The sequence below is a fragment of the Anser anser genome (genome assembly GCF_964211835.1).
Source record: "Anser anser genome assembly, chromosome: Z".
Taxonomy (NCBI): Eukaryota; Metazoa; Chordata; class Aves; order Anseriformes; family Anatidae; genus Anser; species Anser anser.
Genome location: NC_139723.1, coordinates 15,981,872 through 15,994,849, shown reverse-complemented (window position 1 = coordinate 15,994,849; position 12,978 = coordinate 15,981,872).

The window sequence follows — 12,978 nt, the reverse complement described above, 5'->3', positions numbered from 1 at the left end:
CACAGATGGGCTATAGGTTAATTGGAGCTTTTGTTTGTTGTGGACTGAAAACTGTCTTGGGCAAATACTGATTTTTAAGTTCTAACAGAATTAAAGCTAGTGAATCTCACACATTGTCCTTTACTTTTCTTTTTTGGAGCTGGAAGGGGTTGAAGAGTAAATCAAATGACAACATTTGGTATTTTATTAGAGTAAGTTAATTTAAGATATTGATTGGATTTGTAGCTGCTAGCATTTGTGGATGTAAAGCTATAATATCAAAGGGTTTTAGGTCTCCATCCACGTTGATCAGAATACCAGTTTGACGGGTTAGTGCTGCGATTAAGAATTTTTTTCTTGCTCTTGCTATAGAAATGACATAATAATTAAAAGAAATGAGCCTTAACTTTTCCTGCTCTCTATCTAGTGATTAAGTCTCCAAGAAAATCACTTAAGTGATGAACCAGATCCCTGGCTGGCTTGTAGTTCATCTGCCCTCCGAGGGTCTATTGCTACAGAAAAAAAAAAAAAAAAAGGATTGATTTTTCTTTTTCAAAAATATTCTAATCTCAGTAAAAACTTTACTAGCAGATTAAAAAACAAACAAATATACAAAACAGCAATGTACCAACAGTCTAATGTTAGGGTTATTGACAGCTCTTGGCAAAAGACCATTTGCAAGTGCTAATGAAAAAGAATATCATTATTATATAGGGAGAAGCATGCAAATGTAATTCCAGAGGTTTAAAGTTATTGTAATGAAATTGCCAGGATAATAGATGATGAGAGAGAGGTTATGACTCTCATTTATCATGGCACAGTGGTATATATGTATTCCCATAGTGTGCTTGTGGTATAAAACTAGTAGCTTCCTCTGAGATTCATCTGGGAAGCTAGCTAAGATGTAATAGGGTCTCAGTCAAAGGCTTTGGTTAGACTACAAAGGGGTCATTTTCCATGAAAGAGTCACATCACGGAATCACAAAATGGCTGAGGCTGGAAGGGACCTCTGGAGATCATCTGGTATACCCATTCTGCTCAAGCAGGGACACCACAGGCAAGTTGCCCAGAACCATGTCCAGATGGCTTTTGAGTATCTCCACAGTGGAAGACTCCACAGCCTCTTTGGGAAACCCATGCCAGTGTGACCCTCACAGTGAGGATGTGTTTCCTGATGTTCAGCAAGAACATCATGTGCTTCAGTTGATGCCCATTGCTTCTCAACCTCTCACTGTGCAAAACTGGAAAGAGCCTGGCTCCGTCATCTTTGCACCCTCGCTTCAAGTCTGTGTACATGTTGATAAGATGTCCCCTGAGCCTTTTTCTCCTTAGGGTGAACACTCCCAGCTCTCTAACACTTTCCTCATATGAGAAATGCTCATGTCCCTTTACCATCTTCATGGCTCTTCATTGGACTCTCTGAGGTATGTCCATGTCTCTCTTGTACTGAGGGGCCCAGAGGTGGACCCAGAACTCCAGGTGTGGCCTCCGTAGAGCTAAGCAGAGGGCAAGGATCACCTCAACTGACCTGCTGGCAATACCTTCCCTAATGCAGCCAGAATACCATTAGCCTTGTTTGCATCATGGACACATTGCTGGCTCGTGTTCAACTTGGTGTCCACCAGGACTCCCAGGACGTTCTCAGCCAAGCTGCTTTACAGCTGGGTGGCCCCCAGTCTTTACTAACATGTGGGATTGTTTCTCCCCAGGTAAAGTGCTTGATTCTTTTCCTTTTTGAACTACACATGGTTCCTGTCAGCCCATTTTTACAGAACCACTGGATGATAAGACAGCCTTATGGAGTATTTACCATTCCTTTCATTTCTATGTCACTACTAGTTACTGGCCTCCAAAGAGATGTCCTGTGTCTGATCCCCACTCTCTTAGCATGATTGTTCAACCAATATTCAAGCCACTTAATGGTAAATCAAGGTGAAAAAAATTAAAGAGAAAAGAAAAATCTAAACACCAATCTAACCCATCAGTCTTTGTAACATCAGGGGCAAAGAGCTACAGGCCTTATTGGGTCAGATGGCCCATGGTGACATCACTGAGTGATGGGCTGTGAATTAATCAATCCATGTCAAGCAATGTCATGTATTTTGATATTCTTTTTCTGTGACAATCACTGAAATTCAGATTCCACACCAAATTATTCATACAGCCTTAGAGAAGAATACTTGTTTTTTGCTACAGTGGAGGCATTGGTTACCCATTATTATTCTTTCAACGTCATATTGGTTTATGCAATTCCCCCTTCAAGCTCCTCATTCTTCTTCCCCAGTTCTCCAAAGCACACTTAAACAGGCTGGGTACCCATAATCAAAGTCAGGTTTGAGACATGACTGTTCCTTTATTTATCTAAAGAAAAATACTTTCACAACAACAACAACAACAACAACAAAATTACTAAAATAAAGTGTTGTGCAAATCCCAGTCCACTAGGTTAGGTAGGAAATGAGGTCAGGTAAGTACCAGCTAAATTTAAAAGAGCTAAACTTCTACTCCCAAATCTTTATGAGCTCTTCAGTGATAATTTCTGTCTGCCCAGAACAGGACAAATAAGACAACAGGGCCATTTCTCCTGTCTTGTGACAGCACTGCCAAGAGCAGCTGTTCAGGAGCTCTCAGAACAGGAGATCTGAGGGGAAGAAGCCCAAGCTCCACCCTCTTCCAGAGACCCCGCGCTCAACTCCCCTGGACCACGCCACTGCCCTATAGGCATCAGACAGGGACAGCAGGCCCGGTCAGCCCCACATCAGAGCTGGTACCCAGCACCGTGGGTGCCTGCAGGGGCAGATGGCCCATGGTGACATCACTGAGCGATGGGCTGTGACCTCGCAGCCCTCGCTGCTTATCTTGGGGCGCCAGCAGAGGCCACGTCAGCCTAGCTCGTGGCTTGACTCCTGCTGAGCGTGTGTGCGAGGCTTGGAGCACCGAGCGAGGATTTGGTAGAGCCGTGCTGTGGGGCCGCTGGCAGCTGTTCTCAGTGCCCGTCCCCACAGTCATTGCCTGTGTTTCCCCGGCCCTGCCTGGCTCAGGCAGCCGGGGCCCCGCGGGACGCGCTCGCAGCAGCGCAGGTGAGCTGTGCGGGGACACGTGCCCCAGGGCAGCCTACAGGGGGCACGGGAAGGCCAGACATGGGTTTGGGGGGGTTCCTGCAGAGGTGCCAGGGGGGCATTGCCTCTGCTCACCCTGGCACAATGAGTGACCTTGGCCTCTCTCCCTTGTGCAGATTCAGACAGCCTTTGGCAGCTGCAGCGCCAGGGTAGGGGAGCAGCTTCTTCACCTCAGCTCTCCCCAGCCCACTGTAGAGCCCGGTGGCCATGGATGTGCCATCGGACTGGACCTGCCCAGCCTGTGGGGAAGGTCAGGACGATATTGCCTACCTGACCCCCTGTCTCCACCGGCTGTGCTATGGCTGTGCCCTGCGGTGGGCAATGAAGAATCCATGGTGCCCCTTCTGCAGGGAGACAATCAAGACCATCAAGTACTCGGTGAGGTCAGACGACGATTACCTGGAGTGTGCTGTCCCAGAGCCCGCAGAGCACTTGGCTGACAGCCAGCAGGAGGAGCAGGAGGCTGTGGAGCCAGTGCCCAGGGCTCCTGACCTCAGCTTCCCACCCGAGGTCTGGGCAGCCTTCTTCAGGGAGCACCCAGAAAACGTCGAGCCCCTGCTTGCGTGGCTGCAGCAGGAGCTGGAGACCATCTCCAGCTCCGAGTGGTGGGAGGTGGCTGCGGGCCTGAGCACGGTGATCGGCTACCTGTGCGTCTACGGTCTCGACGAGGAGGGCTTGGTGCGGGCGCTGCAGCCTTGCCTCAAAAACCAGACGCTGCCGTTCGTGGTGCGGCTCATCACTGCCGCTGTGGAGCTGTGCAGCACAGAGATCCGCCGGCAGCGTGACCGCCACGACGCCCACGCTGCAGGGAGCCAGGAGGACAGCCCCGCAGCTGCCCACAGCCACGCCACCTCTCCAGGGGGGACTCGTGCCCCCGCCACCACAGAAGAGGAGGAGGCACCTGAGGAGCCAGGGCAGGCGGCAGCAGGTCCCTCTGCCCAGGGCAGGGACTGCTTGCCTGGGGGGCGCCGGCGCGCCCCGAAGAGGAGGGCCAGCAGCAGCCTGCAGGACTCTCCCCAGCCCCGCAAGAGGCCGCCCCGACGGCGGCACTAGGCGGGCACTCCACGGCTGGCAGCATCACATCTGAAAATAAAGAAATGTTACTGAAAGAGTCTCTCTCTTATTGACAGTGCAGACGTTGCTGCTGTCCATACCCATGTTGGTTTCACAGAATCACAGAATTGTAGGGGTTGGAAGGGACCTCGAGAGGTCATCAGGTCCAACCCCCCTGCCAAAGCAGGTTCCTCCCTGGGCAGCCTGTTCCAGTGCTCTGTCACCCTCACCATGAAGAAGTTCTTTCTCATATTCGTGTGGAACTTCCAGTGCTCCATTTTGTGGCCATTGCCCCTTGTCCTGTCCCCACAAACCACTCAAAAGAGGTTGGCCAAATCCCTCTGTCTCCCACACTTCATGTATTTATAAACATTGATAGGATCCCCCCTCGGTCTTCTTTTCTGAAGGCTGAACAGACCCAGGTCTCTCAGCCTTTCCTCACAGGGGAGATGCTCCAGGCCCCCTATCGTCTTTGTGGCCCTCCACTGGACTCTCTCCAGGAGATGCTTGCCCTTTTTGTACCAGGGAGCCCAGAACTGGACACAGTTCTCCAGGTGAGGCCTGACCAGGGCAGAGTAGAAGGGGAGGATCACCTCCCTTGACCTGCTCGTCACACTCCTTTTAATGCACGCCAGGATCCCATTGGCCTTCTTGGCTACCAGAGCACACTTCTGGCTCATGGTCAACCTGTCGTCCACCAGGACCCCCAGGTCCTTCTTTGCAGAGCTCCTCTCCAGCAGGTCATCCCCCAGCCTGTATTGATACATGCAGTTGTTCCTTCCCAGGTGCAGGACTCTACACTTGCTCTTGCTAAACCTCATTTGGTTACTTCCTGCCCGGCTCTCCAGCCTGTCCAGGTCTCGCTGAATGGCAGCACAGCCTTCTGGTGTGTCAGCCACTCCTCCCAGCTTTGTATCACCGGTGTACTTGCTGAGGGCAGACACTATTCCCTCACCAAGGTCGTCGATGAAGATGTTGAACAAGACCGGACCCAGCACTGACCCCTGGGGAACACCGCTTGTCACAGGTCTCCAGCCGCACTCTGCACCACCGACCACCACCCTCTGAGCTCGGCCAGTCAGCCAGTTGTCAACCCCCCTTACTGTCCACTCGTCTATCCCACACTTTCTCAGCTTTGCTAGCAGGATGTCGTGGGAGACAGTATCAAAAGCCTTCCTAAAGTCAAGGTAGATGACATCCACTGCTCTCCCCGCATCTACTCAGCTGGTGATGTCATCATAGAAGGCAACGAGGTTGGTTGAGCACGATTTCCCCTTGGTGAATCCATGCTGACTACTCCTCATAACCTTCTTCTCTTCCAATTGCTTGGAGATGGCATCCAGGACAAGCGGTTCCAACGCCTTTCCAGGGACAGAGGTGAGACTGGCTGGCCTGTAGTTTCCCGGATCCTCTTTCTTGCCCTTCTTGAAGACCGGAGTGACATTGTCTATCCTCCAGTCTTCATGCACCTCTCCTGTTCTCCAGGACCTATCAAAGATGATAGAGTGGTTCGGTGGTCACCTCTGCCAAATCCCTTAGCACACATGGATGCATCCCGTTGGGACCCATGGATTTGCGTGCATTGATCCCACTCAGATGCTCCCAAACCACTTCCTTGTCAACCAGGGTGGAGCTTGCCATTTCCAGGACCCTTTCTCCTCTCTCCAGGGTCCAGGAGTCCCGGGGTGGAGTCCTTGAAGGAAAGACTGAAGCAAAGAAAGCATTCAGTATCTCCGCCTTCTCAGCGTCTCTCGTTACCAGGACACCCCCCTCGTTCAGTAAGGGACCCACATTATCCCTAGTCTTCCTTTTACTGTTTACGTACTTTAAAAAACCCTTCTTATTATCCTTTATCTCTTTTGCAAGCTTCATCTCTAGGTGGTCTTTAGCCTTCCTCATCGCATCCCTGCAGGCCCTGACAACATTTCTATATTCCTCCAAGGACAACAGGCGCTTTTTCCACATTTCATAGACCTTCCTCTTCCTTTTGATCTCAATGATCAAAATTGATCTCGATGATCATCGATCATTTTGATCGATGATCTCCTTGCTCATCCATGCAGGTTTCCTGCCCCCCCTTCCCCGATTTCCTACTCTTAGGGATGCATCGATCCTGAGCTTGGAAGAAGTGTTGTTTAAATGTTGCCCAGCTCTCACAAGCACCCTTGCCTTCTAGTAATCTAACCCATGAGATACCCCCCAGGTAGGTCCCGGAAGAGGTCGAAATTAGCTCTCCGAAAGTCCAGGGTAGCAATCCTGCTTTTTGCCTTACTTCTTCCACCAAGTTCCATCTTGAACTCCACCATCTCATGGTCACTGCATCCCAAGCTGCCCCCAGCCTTCACATCCTTAACAAGCCCATCCCTGTTGGTAAGGACAAGGTCCAGAAGCACCTGTGCTTACAGGTGCATATATGGTTGTCCAGTCTGCAAAAACTGCTTCTGCAGTAAGGCCAAGGATTTTCATTTTCTTTATAATCAGTATCAGAGTCTTTCAAACAGTGAACATTGCAGCAAAGGTCAGAAACATTTTTTTTTTTTTTTAATAGCATTTAACATGGAGTTAGCTTTCAGTTCTGAATAGTTCTTAGGAGAAGAAGAAATAATGTGAACATTTATTATGGTATTTATATAGTAGCTGAGCTCTGAAAGCCTTGAACAGGTTGCATTTGATGTGTTTGGGGAAAAAGAAAAAGAAAAAAAAAAGGTAAATGAAAAGAAACTTTCACACACCTTTCCTATTTCTTGAATCTAATCTCAGCTCTGGGTACATTTTTCAACAGATAATGCTGAGTGATGCAGCAAGGAAGCCATTTAGCAAGATTTAAGTGAAATGATCTTTTTGCACATTCCTGTGGTAAATAGTACCCACTAATCTCTGTCAGTCCGTGGTGTTTCATAAACATCTATTGTACCCAAGTCTCAGCTCATCAACAGTCTTTGAGAAGTCAAGCTCTCCAACCTCCAGGCTAGTTATCTTAAGTACCGTTTACAGAGTTGTTTCTGCATTACAGGCTTCTCTACAAGATATTCTTGATACCAGTCTTCTTATCTCTTGTTACTGTTTCTCCACATTTTAAATTAAATCACCACTCCTCCCAAATTCTTCTCTTTTCTATTCTAGCCAGCATGTTAAATTCAGCTTGAAGCAAAGGTTGCACATGCTTTTCTTCCTCTAAGAAATTCCTCCATGATCAGTAAATTTACCTTCTGCCCCTTCTCAGCTGCTTAGGAGGTACAATAAGGAGTTTTATGGTTAAAGTAGTTGTGTTATGCTGCCTTTAATAAAGAACCCTACTGATTTTTAAGCAGTATGTTAGACTGTAAATGACAATAACTTAAAAGAGTGCAATAGAGCAATATCAGTAAGCAAAGAGGAGATTTAGCTAGTAACAAAGAGATAATAAAATTGCAAGACAGCTTTGAAGTAAAGGAATAGGCTATCTTTTGCCCCCAGATTCTGGTTGAATTTTCCAAAATATGAATACTAAGTGCACATAAACAATTATTATTTTTTAATGATCATATAGAGTCACACAAATCAAGTCTTGAAAGCAGACTGAAAAGTAGAAATGGGTTGTGGCACAACAGGAACAATGATTCCATTGTTTGCAGTCCAAAGAAAATCAATCTCCAAAATATCTGATGTTATCACATGAATTACAAGTAGAAATACTCAGCAGCAAAACTAGTCGGGCTTCTTTCTTGAAACAGGGATAGAATGGTGCTGAGCTGCTCAATAGTAATTTGGGGGGGGGGGGGGGGGGGGCGGGGGGAGTAGGGGGGAGAGAGAGGGAGGGGGGAAATAAAAGATAAAAAGGAGAAAATAAAAAAAAAAGGAGAAAAGCAATAATGTCAGAGACATTTGTTCATTTTGAAAACTGCAGAAATACTTTGTTTCTGAAGACAGTTGCTTCATACTGTGATTGCAATAGATCCTTGCATGACAAGCTTTTCTTTAGAAAGGTTAAGAGCACATTTGGTGCCTCCACTCCAACAAAAATATTATGTGCTAAAAGCTGAAAAACATTTTCCTAGTAAGCCTCAACGTGATATTAGTCGGTTAAGATGAGGAAATTCACAGGCTAGCAGAAATACATTCTGTGAAAGCTACTGTTATCTACACCAAACCCTTTTTAGAAATAGTTACAGGACATCAGTTTAAATAGGTCTCTTCACATCTGCTTGAGCAAGGTATAGTGGTTTATTTAAAATAACAGAAGAAGAGATAAATGTAAATATCTACTTAATGCACATAAAATTCCTTGTGTTTGACCTCTAGTCCTTAGCAATTACATTGCCATCACAGGGATTACAATGAACATAACATTTTTTTTCTTTAGGCAACCTTTCCTCCCTGTTTCACATTTTCATTTCAGGTCAGAGATATTATTACAGACATCATCCTCAGAGTCTATGCTAGAGAGAAAGTAGCAGCAGTAGGAAGAATATCTGCTCAATGTCATGAGGGAAATCAGTGACGAGGAAAAACATTACAGCTCTACAAAGACAAATCTACCATCAACTCATCTAGCAACTAGATTTATGAACCTTTGGTGCAGCCTTTTGAGAAACACATTGCACTTTTTTTTTTTTACTAATATTGCTTGATGGTGTTTTCTTTACTGCTTTTTACACCTCCAAGAAATTCCACACTGTGAGTAAATAAATAAAAACAGGAGAAGAAATTATTTAACTATTTTATTTGTAGGCAAAATAAGATCATCAGAGGAAATGAAAAGACCTAAGAATAGAATAGAATAGAATAGAATAGAATAGAATAGAATAGAATAGAATAGAATAGAATAGAATAGAATAGAATAGAATAGAATAGAATAGAATAGAATAGAATAGAATAGGAGTAGCAGTTCAGCTGGAAGAGACCTTTGGATTGTCAAATCCAACTGTCTGATCACTTCAGGGCTAACCGTCAGATAAAAGAATATTAATGAGGGCATTATCCAAATGTCTTACGAACACTGGCAGGCTTGGGCACCAATCACCTCCTAGCAAGCCCGTTCCAGTGTCTGACCACCCTCACAGTACAAAAATGTTTCCTCATGCCCTGTCTGACCCTCCCCTGGTGCAGCTGTGTGCTGTTCTCTCATGTCCTGTCATCACTTACCAGGATACAGAGACCAGCACCTCCCTCACTGCCTCCCCTCCTCAGGAAGCTGTGGAGAGCAACATGATACCTATTGGTCTCATTTTCTCCAGACTAAACAAGCCAAGTGTCCTCAGCCTCATTAAAAATGTTTTCTTCAAAAATCACATTAAGTTTAGAACTGGGCATATTTTTCATTATTTCTGACAAATTCAGATATTCAGGGCAAAAGGAAAATTACAGTTAAAAATAAGATTTTCTTTTAATTTTAAGTGGATTTCTCTGTTTCACTTCAGTCAAAACTAGTTTTACAAAAATGCGTTGTCAAGATTTTGACCTTTAAATTCTTTACTACAACCAAGAGACCTCTTGAAAGGAATAAACATTTTTATGTGAAAAACATTTGCTTGTTTAGACTGCTATGTTCTGTTTTTTCAAAATGTTTCTAAAAACAAACTAAAAAAGCTTGTTCCATTAACATTTACAAAATATGTGTGATTTTTCCTTTCTTCTGAAAAAAAAAAGAAAAAGGAACTTGTAAGAAGAAAAAAAAATAATCCTAATTTCATTTATTTTATGCTGCAATAGATTTAATTGTATTATGTGTAATAATATATTTATTTCATATATTTAGGATACTTAACTAGGCTGAATGAATGTAACAGTGAGTTATAGTCATTATCATGATAGATAGAAATTCATGACGGAAGCCCTAAAGTGCCTGGAGCAGATTCTCTCAAGTGTAACAGCTCAGTTCAAGGGGTTACCCAACCATTTCCATCTCTGCTTTCTCTTTCATTTTACCAAGGCTTGAAAGTACTCCTGAAGCTCTAAACTCTTACAGCTTACAGTTTTTACTGGACACTGCACAGCAGAAAACTACTGTAACAGTTGAAAGTTTTATCTCCTTTTTTTCTCCTTTTTTTTTTCTTTTTTTTTTTTTTTTTTCCCAACAAAAGGGGGAATGGCAGTAGTGTAAGAGTCCAATTTCATCCCTTTTCTGTTATCTGTAAGCCAGCTGACACTGCAGTTATACCAGCAGTAATCCTGAAACAGAAAGGAATCATCCCGGCATACTATTGAAAGACTGAAATCTATACAAGTCTGTCATTTCCTTCCTATACTTCCATGTAATGATCTTGCATTCCTTCAGAAGAGCAGCCAAATTAGTTTTCTTCTGCTATAGCCACTGCTTATGAGGAACACTATTAGGTTCTAATCTATTCCTCCATGCTTGTGGTTTTGCTGAAGAACAAAGAATGACCACATTAGGAGCTCTTGTTAGTGCTATAATTTCAGAAATACTCATTCTTAACCCCATCAGTACCAGAAACAATAAGAGCAACCACAAATTATATTCAACAATGGGATATAGATATTTTTCTTGGATATGATGAAAACAATTTTGAAAGTTGACTAAGAGAAACTTTTACTTGCAATAGACTAAATGATTTACTCCTTCCTTTTTCTGGGGTAGGGCTTTATTTTTCAGATTTCACTGATGTATACCAGTGACGTCAGTGTCGTACCTTGGGAAAATGTGCAACTGTCTTACCAAGGAAGGATATATTTTCAGTACAGTAAATGGTACCATGGGTCACCTATCTTTCTATAAATTTCAGTTGCTTTTTTTCTTTCTTGTTTTGCCCTCAGTTTGTTTTTCAGATATAAGAAATGTATCAGATAAGCAGACAATAATCAGCATCTTCCATTCTTCTAATGGGACCATTTTATTAAGTGGTTATATACTGTTCTGTTTGTATTCTACTTTTTAACCTCCCCATCCTCCTCAGAGTGCAACTGGCGGTGACCTGAAGCATATCTTTGGTACAGCCCAGAGACATAAGCATATCTCAGACTTCTAAGAAATTTTTACATTGTGAAAAGGACCACTGAGAAAGTCTGCACAATAGAACCACACAGGATAGAAAACGGAAAGATTTAGAGGTAAGACAGCAGCATGTCAATTTCAAAACAATATCAATTTAAATGCATAAAAACACTGAGGTAAACAAGTTCACAGAAGACACCAACCACCATGCCACAATCTCTTCTTTATACTGCTGCCCTGGGCTGCGCGTTTCTCCATCATTGTTGCCCACTAACACCACACAGTTCCAAAGTTGTGTGAGAGCATAGCACATCCACACTATCTTTCTAGGTTCTTTCTAACAGAAAAGTTAGGAGCTCACTTCAGAATCACTTATGTGGTTCAAGTCAATGAAGAATGAGGATCATGCTTTAGTAGTGCCTTACTCTGGCAGACATATAGTGATGGTGCTTATAGGTGGACCTCTATCTGCTTGCAAATATAGTCAAAACCCTTTACAAGTGAGTCTCTGAAACTGTTGAATAGAAAGAAAAGGCTTGCAGAGAAAATTAAACATTATTGTTCCACCAGTGTCATTAAAAGAAAGGTGTGAAAGCTCTGAGCTTGTGACAACAGTCACAAAGTTTACAATTAGAAATAAGAAAAATCACCAGCTTGTGGCTTTTTTTTTTTTTTTTAAAAGAACACTGGGTACCATTTTCAGCTTTGCATCAGATCTTGTGCTTGTATTTGTATAAAGCTGTTCGTTCCTATTACAACATATTTTTGTCTAAAGTTGAATTATTTTACCATCAAGGAGCTATCTTGTGTGCAAACTGAGGATCCAAGCTCACTAGCTAGCCATGTAATACAAATAAATTTAAAAGGCAAATAACAATAATTTCATATTGTATACAAAATGTGTAAGTGAATCAATAAATTCCTATTATCCTATTTTTTGTCATAAATGCTGTTAGTATCAACCTCCCTAGATGTGTAGTACAGACTATAATCATTCAATAATATTTAAAGCAAACCACTTTTATCTTTCATTCATCAATATGGCAACAACAAAATTACTGGTATTGTTCATCTTGCCTATTGAAAAAGTCATCATCTCAGTTTTATGATAAACATGCAGAGTTTCACAGAAGAGTTCAGGCAGGTCCCTATACAAGAACCAGGGAAAATATTGGATAAAATGCCTTCTGATTCCAGGACATTTCAGAAAATCATAGAATATCGTGAGCTGGAAGGGACCCACAAGAATCTTCTTGTCCAACTCCTTTCACATAGGAAAAGAGGTTTCTGACGTATCTTAAGCACTGAAAATATTACCAATGAGTATTGATAAATACTGAGCACTTTTTGTCCTTTGCAGTAGTTAGCACTAACTCGATAAAATTTTAAAACAGCTTGACTGAAAGTATAACCAATTCTTTTCACAGTAAATTAAGAAACATCTTTCCCCACAGCAAAGGGTAAAGAAAAGTGAATCAGAATTCTAGCAAAAGAAGAGAATTAAGCTACGGTTGGGATTTTTAGGTAATCTTAGCCAGTCTGAGTCTTCAACAAAATGCACATTAATTAGGGTGGTCTGAAGTATGTAGAATCTAGACTGGCTAATACTCATTTGGAAATCATAGAGCTTTAAAAATTATAATGAGAAATAGCTGGGGTATAGTGCTTTGTCAGTTTAGCTATATGGTTTTGCGACTCATGTAAGCAATGACTAGAGGAATAACAGCTGTATAGGTAACGTACCATAATGTAACTGAGGTTTTGGCAAACAAATCTATTTCTGAGGGATGAAAGGGAGAGTGGTATCATTATTTTTTTTTTTTCTGTTGACTAAAACAGTAACCATACAGAAATATACCTGCTGAAATAACTTTCATATTAGTTTCACGTAAC